General features: G+C 54.1%; 1 protein-coding gene across 3 annotated transcripts in view; it reads left to right on the forward strand.

The window, feature by feature from the left end:
• Positions 1–3,730: 3,730 nt before the first annotated feature.
• Positions 3,731–17,823, forward strand: part of LRFN5 (leucine rich repeat and fibronectin type III domain containing 5) — a 66,463-nt gene continuing 52,370 nt past the window's right edge. For all 3 annotated transcript variants that reach the window (XM_033155605.1, XM_033155514.1, XM_033155435.1), the window contains exon 1: positions 3,731–3,927. The gene's annotated coding sequence lies outside the window, so the exon portion shown is untranslated. The remainder of the gene's footprint in view (positions 3,928–17,823) is intronic.

Genomic DNA, 17,823 nt, shown 5'->3' on the forward strand with positions numbered 1-17,823 from the left:
TGAAGAATAAATTTGGGTCTTGGCACAGGGTGTATGGCTTCCCTTCAGCTCAGAATACAGACAAGCATTAAGAGTTGGACAGAGGCCGATTCCAAGCCAAATAATTAAAAACTCACTATTCCTAACTAATTAAGAAGCCGGCATCTCTCTGCATGGAAGAGGTCTTATATTGTAAATGCTCAAACAGGGAGTTTGGCGATTCAGTGGAGAGAGCATTGGATTAAGACCTGGAAGATCAGGGAGATCAAGTTGGCACACATGGTTCTTCCTCACCTCATTTGATCCCCCCAACAACCTGTGAGGTAGGTTAGGCTGAGCTTCATGGCTGACTGGGTGGGTGGAGATTCAAACGATGGTATCTCAGGTTCTAGATGAACACTCTAACCCAGGCATGGCCAAACTTGGCCCTTCAGATGTTTTGGGATAATAATAATAATGATAATAATAATAATAATAATAATAATTTATACCCCGCCCATCTGGCCGGATTTCCCCAGCCACTCTGGGCGGCTTCCAACAAAAATCAAAATACATTAAAATACCACACATTAAAAGCTTCCGTAAACAGGGCTGCCTTCAGATGTGCTCTAAATGTCTGGTAGTTGTCTATCTGTTTGACATCTGAAGGGAGAGAGTTCCACAGGGCAGGCGCCACTACCGAGAAGGCCCTCTGCCTGGTTCCCTGTAGTTTTGCTTCTCGAAGTGAGGGAACCGCCAGAAGGCCCTCGGCACTGGACCTCAGTCAGTGGCGGAGGAAGGCACCGCGCTACCTGGGGCGGGGCGGCGTGACATCACATTGTGATGTCATGACAGAGTGCCGACGCCCCTGACCTCAGTGTCCGGGCAGAACAATGGGGGTGGAGACGCTCCTTCAGGTATACTGGACCGCGGCCATTTAGGGCTTTAAAGGTCAACACCAACACTTTGAATTGTGCTCGGAAACGTACTGGGAGCCAATGGAGATCTTTCAGGACCGGTGTTATATGGTCTCCCATAATCCACAGCTAACAGAACCAGTGGTCAGGGATGATGGGAATTGTAGTCCCAAAACTTTTGGAGGGCCAAGTTTGGCCATGCCTACTCTAACCACTACACCACACTGGCTCCCCCACTGGTCCACAGGGAGTCCTGCCTGGCCTACTGTGTTAGGATCTGCTGTTGCCAAGAGGTCCCCTCCATTTCTCGGAGAAGGAGGTCACCCACTTTCTGGCTCTTATTCCAGGATCTCCCACTTACTCAGGGAGCAGAGGGTGAGTCACCCAGGTGAGTCACCTGCTCACAAGGTGCATGTAGCTCCTCAGTGTCCCTCGGGTGCTTTTGAGTGTTCACAGTGCTTCACATTGATTGGAACAACCTTGTAAGGTAGGTCAGAGGAGGCCAGGTCTAAGAGAATTGAGACCTCTGGGCAGAGGCAAGTTTTAAGCCAGTCATTTCCTGCCTCAAGAGGTATTCACACACACACACACTGGCTTGGAAGCTGGCTCTCTTCGGCCCTGGAGAGGCCACAGCAGAACCCCAGGATGAGCTCCTTCACACCTCAGGACTTTCTGCCTCACCCTGCCAAGGAGGACTTGCCTGTGCGCAGGGAGCTGCCTTCTCCTCTCCAGGCTGCTCCATAGTAGCCTACCATCACCACCAGCGCAGACCATCCATATCTCAGGGGGATGTGGGGAAGTGGAAGGATCTTCCTGGACCTCAGGACCTTGAGCCACCATTTGCTACCCTGTCTGGGGGTCACCCTTGACTTGGCTGCCGTGGCCTTCAATGCAAGCCCTGCCCTGAGCTGTCAAATGAGGGGGCAACACTGGCCTAGCAGTTTCGCAGAAAGACCAGTTTCAGCCAGCATGTTCCTTGGAGAGAGACGCAGGCAGCTGCTTCAGGCCAGCCAAGCAGGCAGCGATGAGGGATGTGCAGAGGCTCTGGAGCTCAGCCTGAGAGACGCTCGGTTATTGCATAGAATCATTATCACAGAATTGCAGAGGTGGAAGGGACACCCAAAAGGTCCTCTAGTCCAACCCCCTTCGATGCAGGGCCATCATCCCCACCAGTGATTTCCAAAGGATTGTGCTCTAAGCCCCCTCAGTACTCCTACAACCCCCTGCAAGGTCGGCTCATGAACTTTATTATCATTCTCATTATTTATTAAACCTGTATGCCATCCTTCATCTGAAGATCACAGGGTGGCTTGCAACTTAGAAATACAATATGAGAACAAAACACGCACCATAAAAACAACTAGAACAAATCAATACTCCCCACTCCCACAAACACATTTAAATGGACGTCGCCACTGTCAGCTAAGAGTCCGGCCTGCTGCCCGCTTTCCCTCCACGCAGGCCGATCGCCTCGGTCCCGTTGCCCGGTGAAAGCAAAGCAACACCCCTTCGCCATCTCCGCCATCGAGCGGAGCTCCTGTCCAGCCTCCCCGCCGTCGGAAGAAGCGCCAGCGCCGCGCCCTGGAGCCGAGCTGGAGAGAGGCCGGCAGAGCGCGAGCCCCGTCGGGAGGAGCGCGTCCCTTCTCGGCTCAGCTAGCTGCCCTCGGGCCCGCTCCGGAGGGCAGCAGCACGTCGCAGAACCGCTGGCCTTCGTGCTGTTGGCGCTGCGACCCCGCCCCACCGCAACTCCTCCGCTGGGCACCCCACAAAGTCCACCCTCTTCTGACGGGACGTCCGGCCGTAGTTCCTTTCGTCGCTTGGAAGCGCGGCGCCGCGGACCTTCTCCCGCGCCCCAGCAGCTCCGCCGTCGCCGTCCTTGCCATCCGAGAGGGAGCAGCACCCGACGGAGCCGAGATCCCGCGCCCCGTCTCTTTGTTGGTGGAGGCGGGGAGGAGAAAAGAAGCGGTGGTCGCGGCAGAACAGGCAGGCACCGCCCGAAGAAAGAGACCGGCGGTGGTGGGGGCGCACGCGGGGCAGCCCCCTCCCCGACGGCCTCGGCGGTGCGTCCCGGCTCGGTCCCGGCCGCCGCCGAGTGGAGGGGCGTCTGGGCGGCGGGCGCCTTTATTGGAGGCCGGGCTAGGCGGGCGCCGCCTCGCAACTCGTGCGCCGGCGCCGCCCCCTCCCCGCCCGCCCGCTTGCCCGCCCCTCCGCGCCGCCGGACGCTTCCCGTCTCCGCCACTCGGGCGCGCTTCGGACTGCGGAGGAGACGCCGCCGCCGCCGCCGCCACAAGGCTTCATGCGGCAGCGAGGCGAGCGGGGTTCGGCCGGGCGGCAGCCGCCTCGTTCTGGGGCTTCTGGTGGTGCGGCGCCGGGGATGGAGCTGGCCGCGGCGGGCGGCGGCGGCGGCCAAGGAGAGGCTCGGTTCGGCGCGCTCGGAGGAGCCCAGGCGGGCGGCGCTCGGCTGCGACTGTCCCCGCGGCGCCGCCACTGAACGGCGCCCGGCCGAGGCTCCGGCGCGCCTGCTCTTCTCGCTCGTGCTCTTTCCTTCGTGCCTGGCGGCGGAGGCTACAACGGCGGCGGGGATGTGATCGGCGGCCGGGGCGGCGGCGGCGGCGGCGCTGGGGCGGAGGGGCCCGGGGCCAGCGAGGGCGCGGCGCGCCCGGAGGGATCTTTGCGCATCGCGGGAGCGGCGGGCGAGGCGGCGCGCAGGGCGTCGGGGCCGGGCAAGCAAGGTCACCCCCGGGCCGGTGGAGTCGCTTCCCGCCGCCCGCGCGCTTCCCATGGGGCGAGCTCGGCGGCTTGAGCGCGCCCGCCGAGCCGGGCGCTCCGGCCCCGAGCGCAGCCGCTCTTGTGCCGCCGCCGCCGCCCGGGGCCGCCGCCGCCTCTCGCCTCTAGGATGCGGCGCCTGCCGTGGCGCCTGGTGAGCGGCGCACCCGAGCAGGGAGCGGGCGGACGACGACGACGAGGAAGGCGGCCAGCAGCAGCAGGAGGAAGGCGGCCGCCGGACACGGAGCGCCCCGGGCGGCTGGTCGGATTCCCCGGGAGGCAGCAGGTAAGCGCCTCGGCTCGCGCTCTCTGCATTGCAGCCCCCGCGCGGGGAGGGGAAGGGGTTGGGAGACGTAGGGAGGGGAGGGGGGCGAGCCACCTCTTCCCAATGGGGGGCCTGTTTCCTCGCGCCCTCCCCGTCGGAGGGAGGGGGAAGGGAGGGGAGGGTCCCACTGGGCACGGCCAGGTGTGGCTGCTGCCCCCTTCTCCCGGTTTTCCTGCGCGACGAGGGGGTGAGCGTTGCCCCTCCTTATTTCCCGGTTCTATAACAGAAGGACGCCCCCGCCCCCCCCGTCCTGTTCAGGGAGAGAATGGAGGTTTCTGCAAAGCACTCCCTCCCCCCACCTGCCAAATCCTCCCCCGTTTCGGGGCTCCGGAACTCGCTTCTCCGCCTGCCTGCCGCTGCGGCTCTGGCAGGTTGGGGGAGCTCCAGGGTCGGTTTTGGAGGGTCTGGACGCGGGAGCGCCCCCCCCCCCCTCCGCGTCGGGGGGAAGGAGTCAGCCGACAGCCCCCGATTCCTCGCACGTAGAACCAAGGGCCTGGCGCCGAGTGGGTGGGATTTCTCCGGGGTGTGGGGAGCACCGTTCGTGCCGCCGAATCCAGGCTCCCCCCCCCCCAAAAAAAACCGGACCCCTCGGGGGACTCGCTCCGCTTCTTGCCTGCGCAGATTTTTTCTCTGCAGCAGCGGGGGGGGGGGGGATTTGTCCCTGTCGGTTTCTAGGCGAGAGGGTCTTTGGGCTGCCCCTCCCCCAGCGCTTTGGATCTCCCCGCTCCTGCCCCCCTCCTGCTGATGCTCTCCGAAGGTGTGGGGCGCCTCCTGGAAAGGAGTGCTGGAGCCCCGAAGCGGAAGGGGGGCGGGGAGAATGGCAGGTTTTTTGGGGGGTGGGGATGGGATGTGGAGGAGGACAGAGCCCAGGCAGTGGTGGAGTCTGTATCTCCCCCCCCCCCGGTCGATGTGCATGGAAATGGCATGCACCCTGGAGGAGGAGGGGTGGAATACCAGGGGATGGGGGTGGAGCGGAGGTTTCCAGCTGTTAAGTTGCCCTCCTGTTTCTTTCGCGTTGGCGACCTCAACTGCTGCTGCAACTTGTCCCCCTTTTGGGGGTGGGGGTGGGGGTGGAGAGGGGCGTCTTTCTGTAAGGCGTGAATTGTGCTTGTAGGGCTGGGGTCTCTTCCTCCTAGCTGCTGGTGTGGGGCTTTCAGGGGAATGGTGCAGGGGGTGCCCTTAATGTTGAGCTGGTGGGGTCCCCCTTGTCCCTCCAGGCCCTGAGAGCAGGTTGGGGGGCTGGAGGCCCCCCACGTGGGGAGAGGGTACTCAGTATCTCTGGACATTGTTTTAGCCTCATGTCCAGCTGGTTTCTTCCTGGCCTGGGGACATGTGCTTGGCCAGAGGAGGCTCCTGGCCCCCCCACCCCAGGCCTGTCCCAACTGAGGCCCTTTTCTGAGCCATGGAGCTCATCCTGCCCATTCTCAGACCCAGTTCACTTTCTCTTTGTCCCTTTTATGTGCACCAGAGGACAGATGCACAGATTGGTGGAGGGTGGCATTCCTCGGGCAAAGACCAGAGCTTAAGGATCGAGCTCCTACTTTCCCTGAAAAAGGTTCCAAGTAGGGGCTGAGGGAGACCCTGGACCCCTGGAGAGTCTGCTGCCAGGCAGTGTAGATGCTACAGAGCTCCATGTTGGCCTGGATCCCACGCATTTCCTTCACCCCCAGCTGTGATATGGATAGGAAAGGTGGCCCCTTGCAGGTCTGTTGTAAGGATTTCTCTCATAATGCATGAGGCTAGCTGCTTAATTTTAGGGCCTAAGGCATAAAGACTTTGCTACTTGCCAAAACAATGTATTGGAAGAGCCTGGCTGCTGGATCAGGCCAAAGCGGAGGCCTGACTAGTCAGGCATCCTGGTCTCCCCACCCCACCTCACCCCACCTGCAAGCAGGACCTGAGAGCAACCTCAGCAGCAGCAGCACTCTCTCTCCACTGGTGCTCCCCAGGATGTGGTCTCCTGAGGGTCTCTGTGGTGGAGCATCTGCCTTGAAAGCCAAAGGTTCAATCTCAAGTGTTTCCAGCTGGGAGTGGGAATGTCCCTGGCCTGAACCCCTGGAGAAGAGTCATCACTGGCCGCCAAGGTAGACAAGACCAAGGTAGATGGACCCAATGGTCTGACTCAGGAGAAGGCAGCCTCCAGAGTTTCCTGCCTCTGGCAGCAGACCGCAAGGCTGGCACCCACATTCCAGCCCCCACCAACCCCCACTTGCCCAAGGAGCCCCAAGGCAGTTGTGGAGGTGGAGGAGGAGACCCCCGAAGCCCCTTCCTTCCTCCTGGCCAAGGAGACCTTCAAGGGGGAGTCCAGCCTTTCTTCTCCTTCTGAGTGCTGGATGTGGGCAAGCCTCCCTGGCTGCAATTGCTTGCCCTCCCTTTCCCCAGGAGATCGATACTCCTTCTGCTCGAGGGCTTGATAACAGGACTGGCTTTATAGGAAAATCTTTGGGGATGCTATCAGAGCAAACATTCTGCCTGGGAAAATCGTTAGACTAGCTTTGTCTTTAGCAGGCTGAGCCGAGCCCCAGCTAAGTAGGCGAGGTCTGCTGGCAATGAGAGCTGGCCCCTTGTGGAGCAGCCATGGCGGTTGCCGGCGGGGGTGGGGGGGTGGGTGTCACTTGGAGCAGGCGTCAGATAGGGCAGGGGGACAAGGCCTGGCAAGGAAGTCTTCCCTGCCCCCACCCCACCAGAAGAAATTGAAATATGGACATGGTTCAGTCCTTTTCAGGGGGATTTGCCTGGAGAGTATTTGGCTGCCTTTGTCGAAACAAAATAGAAAATTCTTTCCAGTAGCACCTTAGCCTTTGGACAGCCAACTGCCAAATGGCTCAGGGCACTTATGGGTGGGGTGTGTGCTCAGGCCCACATGTGAATACCAAGATGTGACCATCTCCGCTTGAGGCTGAGGGAAGGAGGCAGGCAGGCAGGCAGCCGTCGTCAGAGGAGCGATTCAGCCCAGCAGGACCAAGGCTGCCTTCCATAGTGGCGGCTGCTTTCTCCTCTCGGTGTCTCCCGTGCCCTTGAGCCTGAAATAGATGCTACTCCAGAACAAAACAACAAGCCTTGCAGGATTGCGCCGGCCTCGCAGCTCCGCATGCGTCTGTTCAAAAGATGCAGCATGTGGCAGAAGGGGGAGGTGAGGGGCAGGATTTGGCCCCAGAGGTGCGCCTCTGTGTGAGAGAGGGAGAGAATGAGTGGAAAGGGGGCCGTGTTCTGGGCACCTGAGGCCGTTTTCAAGGGAGACTTGAAATGCTTCTGAGCCTCTCCCCTCTATGGGTCACATGTGTGAGATTTCGACACACAATTGGACAGAGCGAGGGAGAGACACCAGACCTCACTTCCTGCCAGTGTGGATCTTGCCAGTTCCAGCATAACGTTGGAAGCAGCCTCTAAAGCTGCAGCCTTCAGCCTTTTCAGACCCAGAATGCACTTTTCATAGAATCAGAGAATTCTACAGTAGGAAGGGGCCCCAAGGGTCATCTAGTCCAACCCCTTGCAATTCTGGAATCACAACTAAAGCATCCCTGACAGTTGTCTGTCCAACCTCTGCTTTAAAAAACCCAGTGCCCCCAAACATGCATTGGGGGACCCATTTCTTAACCTTTCCCATCTATTTCCATGGTGGCAGTGCTCCTGTTTGAGCTCCTGCTCAAATCAGTCCATGACCTGCTAGTGGTTCTTGCTCCACCAGCTGAAGGCCCGTGCTCGAAAGAAGACCCTTCAAAGGCTGGAGCAGTTCTTTTTTCAACTAGTTTGTGGCTTGGAGGTGAAGAGGGGCCCACGGCTCTTGGGCATTTGGGTGGCCCTTCAAGGCTGAGTTCCCATTTTGGATTTCTGTTTGGCTGATGAAGATTTGAGCAAAGGCTCTGTGGAGAACTGGAAGGATCAAATGAGATAAAGAACATCCCCGATGCCCTCACTTCTCTGGTTCTGCTCACCGCCTGAAATGTTTCACAGAGGGGAGGTGGTGGTCTGTCCTGGACAGTGCATTGTTCCCAAGGCATGGATAGACCAAAGCCCAAGGTGCTGAAGTCCTTGGAAGCAGACACACCTGCAAGGATCACAGAATACCTGTGGGAGTTGGCATGGGGGAGCTGGAGGAGATAAGAGGCTCATAGAATGGCAGAGTTGGTTTGTCTAGTCTATGCACTGCAGGAATTGCAGCAAACCTTCTGGCCAGAGAGGAGGGGACAGAGAAAGTCCTGGGTCACAGGCTTGTCCTGCTGAGCCTCCCGGACAACCCAGAGAGCTCAGTTCAGCCTGGCAAAATCCCTGGCCTCCTCCTCCTCACCGGTTTTCTTTTTCATTTATGGGAGAGGAGCAGATCTTGAAGCATAAATAAGGGAGAAGCTTCAGGAGAGCAGGTGCTCGTTTCAATTTGTTATCCTGGTTGTTGATGGATGTCACTGGACTACGGCGGTACAAGGTATTCGTTATTGGATCAAAAGGACCCTTTTGCTGAAGAATTAGGGCTGCTACAGACCAGCTTGCGCTCCCCAAAGCATGAGCATTAGAAGTTGAGGCTCCTGCCTCAGCTTCCAGCACCACATAAACAGTCAAGAGATGCCAACCCAGTTTGTCCTGCTAAGCCCAACCATGGCTTCGTGTGGGAATGCAGGTGTGGTCTCTCAGAGAGGAGAATGTGCCCACTTTGCAGCTGAGAGCTAAGTCATGGTTTGGCAGAACTTGTCCTCTGAATCTGGGCTTGTGGGTTGACAGACTCCAGACAAACCAAAAGCAGATGACACTAAAGCAAGCCAGGGCTTAGCTCCCAGTGGTGCAACAGAGCCTGAGGAGGAGGAAGGAGACAGTCGCCATCTCCTCTCCACAGCCCATGGCTTTGTGGGTCCATGCTAAGCTATGGTTTGTTAGGTTATGCTACTGTTTATTTACAGGCTACCTTTCCGCCAAAAGACTCCCAGGGCAGCTCCCAGGAACAAACAGATACATTATTCACAAAAAATATTTATATACCACTGTTTCATAAAAGTTTATCACAGCAGTTTGCAACAATATAAAAACACAAAACAGTACAGTAAATTCATAAGGCGTTGGAAGCAAATACGTACAAATACAACAATACAAATACAGAATAATGGAAATACAAATGATGCACATTCAAAACAGCCATAGAATCTTGGAGTTGGAAGGGATCCCAAGGGTCATCTAGTCCAACCCTGTCCAGTGCAGGGATCTCGGCTAAAGAATCTCTGACCAGGGTCCCAGGCATGGTCAGTGTGGCAAGGCAGATGCCCCGTGGTGGGTCCCCCAGAACCTCCCCTGCCACTCAGTGTTGCATGAGAACAGGTCCCTTCCCCTGCGTTGTGCCCATGCTTCCCTCTTTGGCTCCAGCCTCCCTCTGTCCTTGGCCTCCTTCCCCCTCCTGCCTCTGGGGCTGTGAGCCCATTCCCTCTCTGCATTCCTCTGGCTTGAGGAGAAAGACACATCTTGGTGTGGAGCGATGGCCTCCCTGGCCCATCATCCCTTTCCCCCTGTTGACCAACCAGAAGTCCCTGCAGCTTCCGAGGTCTTCCTTTGTTTGGAGGGCCAGGCTGCTGGGCTCAGGGAGAAGGAGCCGGAATTGATGCCAGGGGTGGGGATCCTCCCAGCCAATTGATATTTTGTAATGTAACAGAACAATCGGCTTGAGCCCACCATGTTCCCTTCCCTCTCTTCACCCTTATTATGGTCTTCCTATGCCAATAAACCTCACAGCGATCATCTGTCTAAATCGAGTAGCTCCCCTCCCTCCACCTCCCTAGCAGGCTCCAGTGGGGGGGGGGCGGAGAGCAGGGGGCGTGGCTGGTGGGTGTGGCACGTGTCCCGGGGGCGTGGTGTGCTGCCCGCAGGGGCGTGGCAGCCAGCACAGGAGGGGGAAAGCCGTGATGGCACCCCACCAGGATCGTGCTGCCGGGGACGGTGCGCTCCCCTTGCACCCCTGTTCCTTTGCCAGTGCTCCCTAGTGACTCATTTGAAAGCAGGTGTGGCAGTCACCTGGAGATTACGGTGAGGAATTCTGTAATATGAATCATATCATTGTGTCAGATGAAAACATCCTGACTGGGCCTGAAGCATAAGTTTCTGATAAAATCCCACAAGGCTGTGCGTCTTGCCATAGGGCTCCGCACTCTCTGCCAGTCTCCCTAAGGGTTGGCAGGTCATGCACAAAGCAATTTCATGCAGACCATTTGCTTGTTTGCCTGGCTAGGCATCCCTTTCAACCAAGAAGATACGGAGGTAGCTTTGGATGTAGATGGTTATCCTTGGGTAGATTTTTAACGCCAGGCAAACAGTGCTAGCATAGAGGTAATAAATGGTAATAAATATCTATCCTTCCTGTCCTGTAGTTTATTGCCCTAGGATCTGCTAAGGTGCTTTCTTTCCTGGCTCCTGTTTACCTGTCTTTGAGATGTATCAATGCTCAAAGTAGCCTTTGTAGTTAAGAAGTTTCCTGCAAGTTGTTTGTTCCCATGTGGGGGTCTGACTTGTCCCAGTGGGGTTTTTGAAATGTCCAGAGAGAATCTGATTGGTTCCTACAACTGATGTGTTAGGAGATGTGATTGGTTCTTTTTAAATCTGAGTGGAAATTCTCTTGGTTAATAAAAATGACCTGAGCCGGAGAGGTGTGTGGCCCTTTGCTCATCCTTCTCACGTGCTCAGAGGTCTTGCAGGACAAGCCTCATGTGTGCGTGGTGATTTTCTCAGAGTCCAGTTCTCCATGTTCCATTCGGAACGCAACAAGCAGGTCCCAGATTGAAGAACATCAGAAGAGCTTTCTGGATCAGGCCCATCTAGTCCAGCCTCCTCTTCTCACAGTGGCCAACCAGGTGCCCTAAATGGGAAACCAACAAGCAGGATCCGAGCATAAGAGCATCACTCTCCCCTCCTGGGGAGACTGGTGTTCAGAAGCACCCCTGCCTCTGACTGTCCTTGTGGCCAGGAGCCATTGAGAGCTTTGTCCTCCATGAATTTTCACAATTCTTTTAAAAAGCCATCCAAGTTGGTGACGGTCACTGCCTCCTGCAGAAGTGAGCTCCATCTTTTTCAGCAAGGCTGCCTTCCTGGACTTAGCCTCCTTGCCCTCTCACCTGGGGGAGGCAGTCTTCCCAACATGACTGCATGCCAAAATTGTGCACCCTGCCCCTGTGAGGTCTCCCCTATCCATGTCCTTGGCCCCCTCACCCATTCACCTATGCCATGTGTTGCTCCTTCCCATGCTGCTCATTCAAGGGGGTCTCCACCCCTTCCCTTTGTTTAATCCTCCTCATCCTTCTCTGTGGCCTTCATGGGGCTCATTCTTCAAATGGGGGCAGGGAAGACTTGCCCCCTTTAAATGTGTTGCTGGAAGAGGATTTTAGTTTTTGTTCTTTGCTGGCTTTCTCTGATTTCAGTCTCTCCGTTGCATTTGCTCTGGAAGAAATCACCTTAAGGTACCTGAGCGCAAAAAATGCAGCTAATATTTATTAATAACATCGGCTGCCGCTACTGCATTTCTAACCTGCTCTGTATCAAATGATCTCAGGGCAGGTTGCAATCCATAAAAATGCCAATACAATGTAAACTGTAAAAACCACAAAAATCAACCATGTGAAATCTAATAACCAGTGGCAAAATCCAATATAGGGCCATTAAACAAATTGGTGGCGTGACTGTCTTTGGAATAATGTACTGTTCTGGTTGCCTCCCCTCAAAAAGGACATTGTAGAGTTGGAAAAGTTTCAGAAAGGGGCCACCAAAGTGATTAAGGAGGCAACAATGCTGCTATATACCAGTACCAGTTGCTCAATTCGCCAACAAATTTGGGACGCAGAATTTCAGTGTCATGTGAGTGAGATGAATAAGCACCCAGCAATCAAAGATGGTTTTACCCCAGCAATATATCTGCCAAAATTACAAATATCTAAATATAGACGGTCGTTCACCCTCACTAGATTCAACGTGCTGCCATCTGCCTTATTGCAGGGCAGATATGTGGGTAAACCATATGCAGAGTGAGTCTGCCCCTGCGGCCTGATGGAGGTGGAAGCCATCTCTCATGTCTTGCTATCCCTGGAAAAAAAGGAGACTTGGAGGGCCTGGTATCTGAAGAAGTGTGCATGCACACGAAAGCTCATACCAGAACAAACTTAGTTGGTCTCTAAGGTGCTACTGGAAGGATTTTTTTATTTTGTTTTGACTATGGCAGACCAACACGGCTACCTACCTGTGTCTTGCTATGATGTCTTTCTTATGAGGATATACGCTCGGTCTTTATCATCCTTGTTATACAGAAAATCCTAAGTGGGTCTGAACCTCAATGCTTAAAATCCCTGATAGAGGATAATGATCCAGAGATCACACTAAGGGTGGCCAAATTTTGCACGGCTGCCATAAAACTCAGGGAACAAGCTGTGCTATTACAAAGACTAAGGCCTCAGATGCAAACTCTAGATAATATTTTAGAGATTAAGACCTAAACTACATTTCTAATGGCTGTCATATTTGTATTGTTTATTGTCATATTCGATTGTTAATTCAAACTTAATTCTATTGTGTTTTATGTTTGCTTAGTACGGTTTGTGAATCTGGTCTGGGACCATAATAAATTTCATTCATTCAAATACCAGTTGCTGGAAACCCCAGGAGAGGAGAGAGGAGCTCTGGAGCTTGGATCCTGCTTGCGGGTTTCCCATGATGGGCATCTGGTTGGCCCTTGTGAGAACAGGATGCTCCAGCAGAACTCTTCTCGTGTTCTGAAAGTCTAGGCATGCAGCTCAGACACCACAACTTCCACTAAGAGCCACCCAAATTCTCCAGTGAACAGCCATGTCTGAACTTGGTGCCTGGATGAGACCAATGAACGTTGGTGCCAACCAGGCCTAATCCTGAATTCACTGAGAACAGGAGGCACGCTAGACTAGAGGGCTGGATCCAGCAGGCTGTTCTTGTGTTCTTTTGCACTTCCTTGTTGCCTGAATCGCACAACCATCTAGATCAGGGACGACCAACTCCCAATAGACTGCAATCTACTCACAGTATAAAAAAAACCCAGCATTGTCATTGGATGGACCAAAGTTGTTGAGCTTTTTTTTTTTGGGGGGGGGGAGGAGATCACTGAGGGGCCAAGGATCTACCAGAAACACCCCGCGATCTACCAGTAGATCATGATCTACCTGTTGGACATGCCTGGTCTAGATCAAGAGCTGGGGACCCCAGGGCACTGCATGGGTTTCTGGTCTCCTTGTCAGCCCCCTCAGCAGAGTGGCCAGTGGGGGGCTGATTACCCCAGCCCCCACCGGCATCCCCAATGACTGGCAGTGCAGAAAAGGGCAGAGGGGAGGGCCACAAGCCCTCATCCGGTGCATGCACATTCCTCCGCTGCCAACACTTTCCTCCCTTGGCCTATCTTTTGCAGGGCATCTGGGAGGGCATCAGTGGGGAGACGGGGGCCAAGAGGAGCCCTATTGGCTGAAAAGAAATGTTCCTTGACGCTGTAAGGGCAGCACTGTGGGGGCTCCACAGATCAAGAAATGAATGGAAATATCTCTGGTTCCGGCATTCTCCAAAGCCTCTTTTCTGAGTTTATCCTCCTCAGGAAAATGCGTTGTTTACAATATCATCTGTTTCCTTAGTAAATCTAAAGCCCGTGAAATGGGGAGAATCTCATCTCTTACCTGCAAATATTGTGTGAAATGGCAAATCTGCAGAATTGCGCGCCCCCCACCCCCACCCCCACCACTGCTGTTGCAATAGTCATTGTGCATTGCTGAATTACTTTCCAGGGTGTATTTTAGCAACACACTCTTAATAGCTGAAAGGGGAAATAGAAAAAGATATTTCTGCCTATTTATTTTTGTTTGGCTTCATTATTATTATTTTTATTATTATTAAACACACTGTAATTCCCTTTTTTTGATACTTTTGTGCTGTGAGAGTGAAGGAAGGGATTATCCATCTTGGGTGGCTCTTCTTATCCATCAGAATAATATCTAGGCAGGCATAATTGTCAGTGTTACCTGTGATTCTCCTATGATTTCTGGGGTCCCTCGCCCTGGTTCCGCAGTCAAGCAGGGATGTGTCTGTCTGGATTCAGAGTCAGCAAACATGCTCATCATGGGAGCGCATGCGCCAGTCCTCCCACTGACCTCTTGAGGCACATGGCTTGTTCTAGAGCTGTGGCTCCCAAAGAGGGTGATGGGACATGGGTGGGGGGTACTGAGAGGCAAGGGGGCAGCCGGGGGACGCTTGGGGAGTAAATGGCTACCAGACGTTGAAAAGCTGACAGATCAAGTTCATCCATTTTGTTGCATTAATTGGTTACGTGTTATTGCTTTCCTTAGTGGGTTGTGCAAACTGCTATTCCGAATAATGCTTTTTGTAGGGTACAGTAGAGGATGAGTTTGTGGAACCAAGGGGGCTGCCCCCCAACGGTTTTGGGAACCCCTGAACCCTGGTTAAATTGTGCTTTGAATTGTCTTGCTAGATGGCCGACCGGACTTGGCTGCTTTGCTCAACCCCCCAATTCTCTTCCTGCCCCTCTCACCTGAGAAAGGTCACCTGAACCCAAATCTCATGGTCTCGCTCTCCTGAGTCCGGGCAGGCCAGGAGGAGCAACCAAGGTTGTTGGAGTGACAAGAAATTCAGCATGTCAACCCAGTGCGCGGTGGCTGCGAAAAAGGCAAATTCCATGCCAGGGATCACTAGGAAAGGAATTGGCAATAAATCTGCCGATATTGGGATGCTGTTCTACAAATCTATGGTGCAACCAGATCCGGGGTGCTGTGTCCAGTTCTGGTTGCCTCACCTCAAAGAGGAGATTGTAGAGTTGGAAAATGTCCAGAGAAGGGCCACCAGAATGATCATAGGGGTGGAGAAAGGCTGCAGAGTTTGAGACTTAATCTTAAATAGAGAAAAGGCAAGTAAGAAGACAGAGGTTTGTAAAATTGTGCACAGCATGGACTTCCTCTCGCATAAAACTGGAAGATTCCGGACAAATATATAAAGAAATGACTTATTCATGTACTGTAGCAGAGTTAAGCTATGGAGCTGGCTCCCAAAGGAGGCAGTGATGGTCACCAACCGAGATGCTTTTAAAAGAGGATCAGACAAATTCATGGAGGAGGAGAGGGATATTGATGGCTGCTGGCCAGGATGGCTGTGCTCTGTTTCCATGGTTGGGGCAGAAAATGCTTCTGCTGGAAGCTGCAAGAGGGAAGGTTGCTCTTGTGCTTGAATCCTCCTGGTGGGTTTCCCATAATGCCATCTGTTCGGCCCCTGGGAGATCAGGATGCTGGAGGAGGCGAGCCATTGCCAGGATCCAGCAGATTCTTCTTAGGTCCATTTAAATGGGATTTATTTCCCATATTTATAGACTGTTTGGTGACCCTTAAGTTCGGCCGAAGAATGGGGTTTTAATTTTTTTATCCCAGCGGATCAAGACCCACTGCTGCGTCATGCACACTTGGCTGCCTGCTCAGCCTCCGCTTCCTTCCTTCACTGCTTATCTTGAATATGAACTTGTAAGTTCAGGTGCTGTTCCACACAGAATCCCAGAACTATAGATTTGGAAGGTACCTCAGGGGTCATCCAGCCCTCTGCCGCCGATCAAGAAGGACCGTATACATTTGGTGCCCCACAGAATTTGGCGCCCGGGTGCCCTGCACCCCTTGCACACCTGGGTAAAGACGGCCCTGAACACTTGCATGGGGGAGATGAGGGAAGCAGAGAGTTGGCTGGCACTGGAGATGTGTGCTTGCTCTTGGAAGCTGGAGGTGAAGTCTCTCAGCTTGAGCCCCGGAGCCCTGCAACCTGCTTGTGTCATGGCTCCAATAGCCACTGCGGGCAGGTGGTTTGTAATACCCTCTCCTAGCATTGGGGACTCTTTAGTTTTAGAGAAAAGGCAAGTGAGAAGCGGCATGATAGATGTTTATAAAAAGCTGCATGGCATGGAGAACTGGGCCAAAACTAACAAAGCGAATTTCAATAGGGACAAACACAAGCTTTGACACTCAGGCAGGAAGAACCAGTTGCACACATAGAAGATGGAGGATACTTGGCTTACCAGCAGTACATGTGGAAAAGGTCTGTGCGTCTTTGTGGACCACAAGCCTCACCTGAGCCCACAGTGTGATACAGCAGCAGAAGAAAGTGAATGCTATTCTAGGCTGCATCAAGAGAAATCCAGTGTCCAGACCAAGGAAAGTCATGGTGCCCTCTCTTCTGCTGAAGCAATGGACTGTGGTTTCCCAGTGTGGATGCTCCGTGGGCAACAAGGTCTCAGGCGGGCGATTTCTGCATGCTGGTTTCCTCCATCAAAGGGCCTCTAGGGTTGTCCTGCAGAAGAGGTGGCAGGGAGCCCACCCTGGACCCACAGGCTGCCCTTGCCTCCTGCCTTCCCTGCTGCGACAGGCGCTGGCCTTGGTGAGGTGGGGACTCACTCTGGCTCGCAGGAGCCGTTTTGTCCATCAGCGCCTGTTTGGTTGCCTTTCCTGGAACAGTCATGAGCTTCTCCTTAGCAATGCAAGACTCCGCAGATGACATCAAGCTGGCAGGTGGGCCGTGGCTGCCGTGGGTCCCTCCCCACAGGTCTGAGTCACTCTTCCTGGCTTCTCTTTGGGGGAATGGGAAGTGAATGCCATAACCTCCTTTCTGCACGGCATCCCCCTGTCTTCGTGCGGGATGGAGAGTGAGAGCAAGTTTCACGGCTGCCCTGAGATCTCCCAGAAGGTTGTACCTGAAGTCTGCTGGGCTCAAATGGCAAGAAAGGGGACTTAGATGAAACCTGAGGGAGAACTTCCTCCTGGTGTCAGCTGCATTGCTGGGTGGCCTCTCCTGAAGAAGGCAGGGTTGTCATACTGGACTTCCTGCCTGGACTGGGCAACTTTCAAGACTAGGATTGCAAGAGCACCTTGAAGGGAAGCACTCGGTTTTTTGCTGGATGTAGAAATGGCTGGAAACCCTTTGAGCCACTAAGTGCAGCTTCACCGTGAAGGTTGGTGGAGGAATTGTGGACCTTGGATCAGAGGTGAGGCCACCGAGAGCTTGGGAAATAATTGTATTTGGGCAATTTGGGTATCTGAGTCCTGGTATTTTAGGTGCAGCTGGACACTGGCTGTTTCCAAACTGTCCTCTACCCCTTTAAGGTAATCCATGAGCCTGAATTCAACTTTTGACTTTACAAGGGGTTCAAAAACAGAATTTAAAAGAGATTTCTGCCTGGGAGATGTTAGAAGGCTTTTGAATTTCGCAGCAGAGAACATGTATGTGTAAATTGCCTCCCAGAGTTAGCCTTACGGCACCTTAAAGGCTAATTGCAGATATATCATTATATTGATTGATTGATTGATTGATTGCATCTATATTCCACCGTTTTCTCTAAGGAGCTCAAAGTGGTGTACATGGCTCTCCTCCTCCTCATTTGATCCTCATAGCAACCCTGCAAGGTAGGGTTAGGTGGAGAGGCAGTGATGGAGCCAGGGTCACCCAATGAGCCTCAGGCTGGGTGGGATTTGAACCCAGCTCACTCCTAGTCTGACATTCTAACCACCACATCACACTGGCATGGTGGGCCTCAGGGATCCCTGGTCCTTCTTGAGAGCGATGTGCTGGGCACTCCCACCTGGAAAGGGGCACATGGCACAATTTCATGCCCCCCAAGCAAGAGAGAAAGCTTCTTCAATGGTGCCAACCTCTCCTGGTTGTCTCTTGGCCTGCATGGAGGGGCAGGGGCAAGGGAGAGGGTGATCAAGGGCTCCTAGCCAGGAAATCACACGAGGGAAGAGGACTCTTGTGCTCAGATCCTGCTTGCTGGTTTCCCACAGGCAACTCTTCAGCCATTGTGAGAGCAGGATGAGGCCCCAGGTGAACTACTGGCCTGTTTCA

The sequence above is a fragment of the Lacerta agilis genome, chromosome 1, assembly GCF_009819535.1.
Source record: "Lacerta agilis isolate rLacAgi1 chromosome 1, rLacAgi1.pri, whole genome shotgun sequence".
Taxonomy (NCBI): Eukaryota; Metazoa; Chordata; class Lepidosauria; order Squamata; family Lacertidae; genus Lacerta; species Lacerta agilis.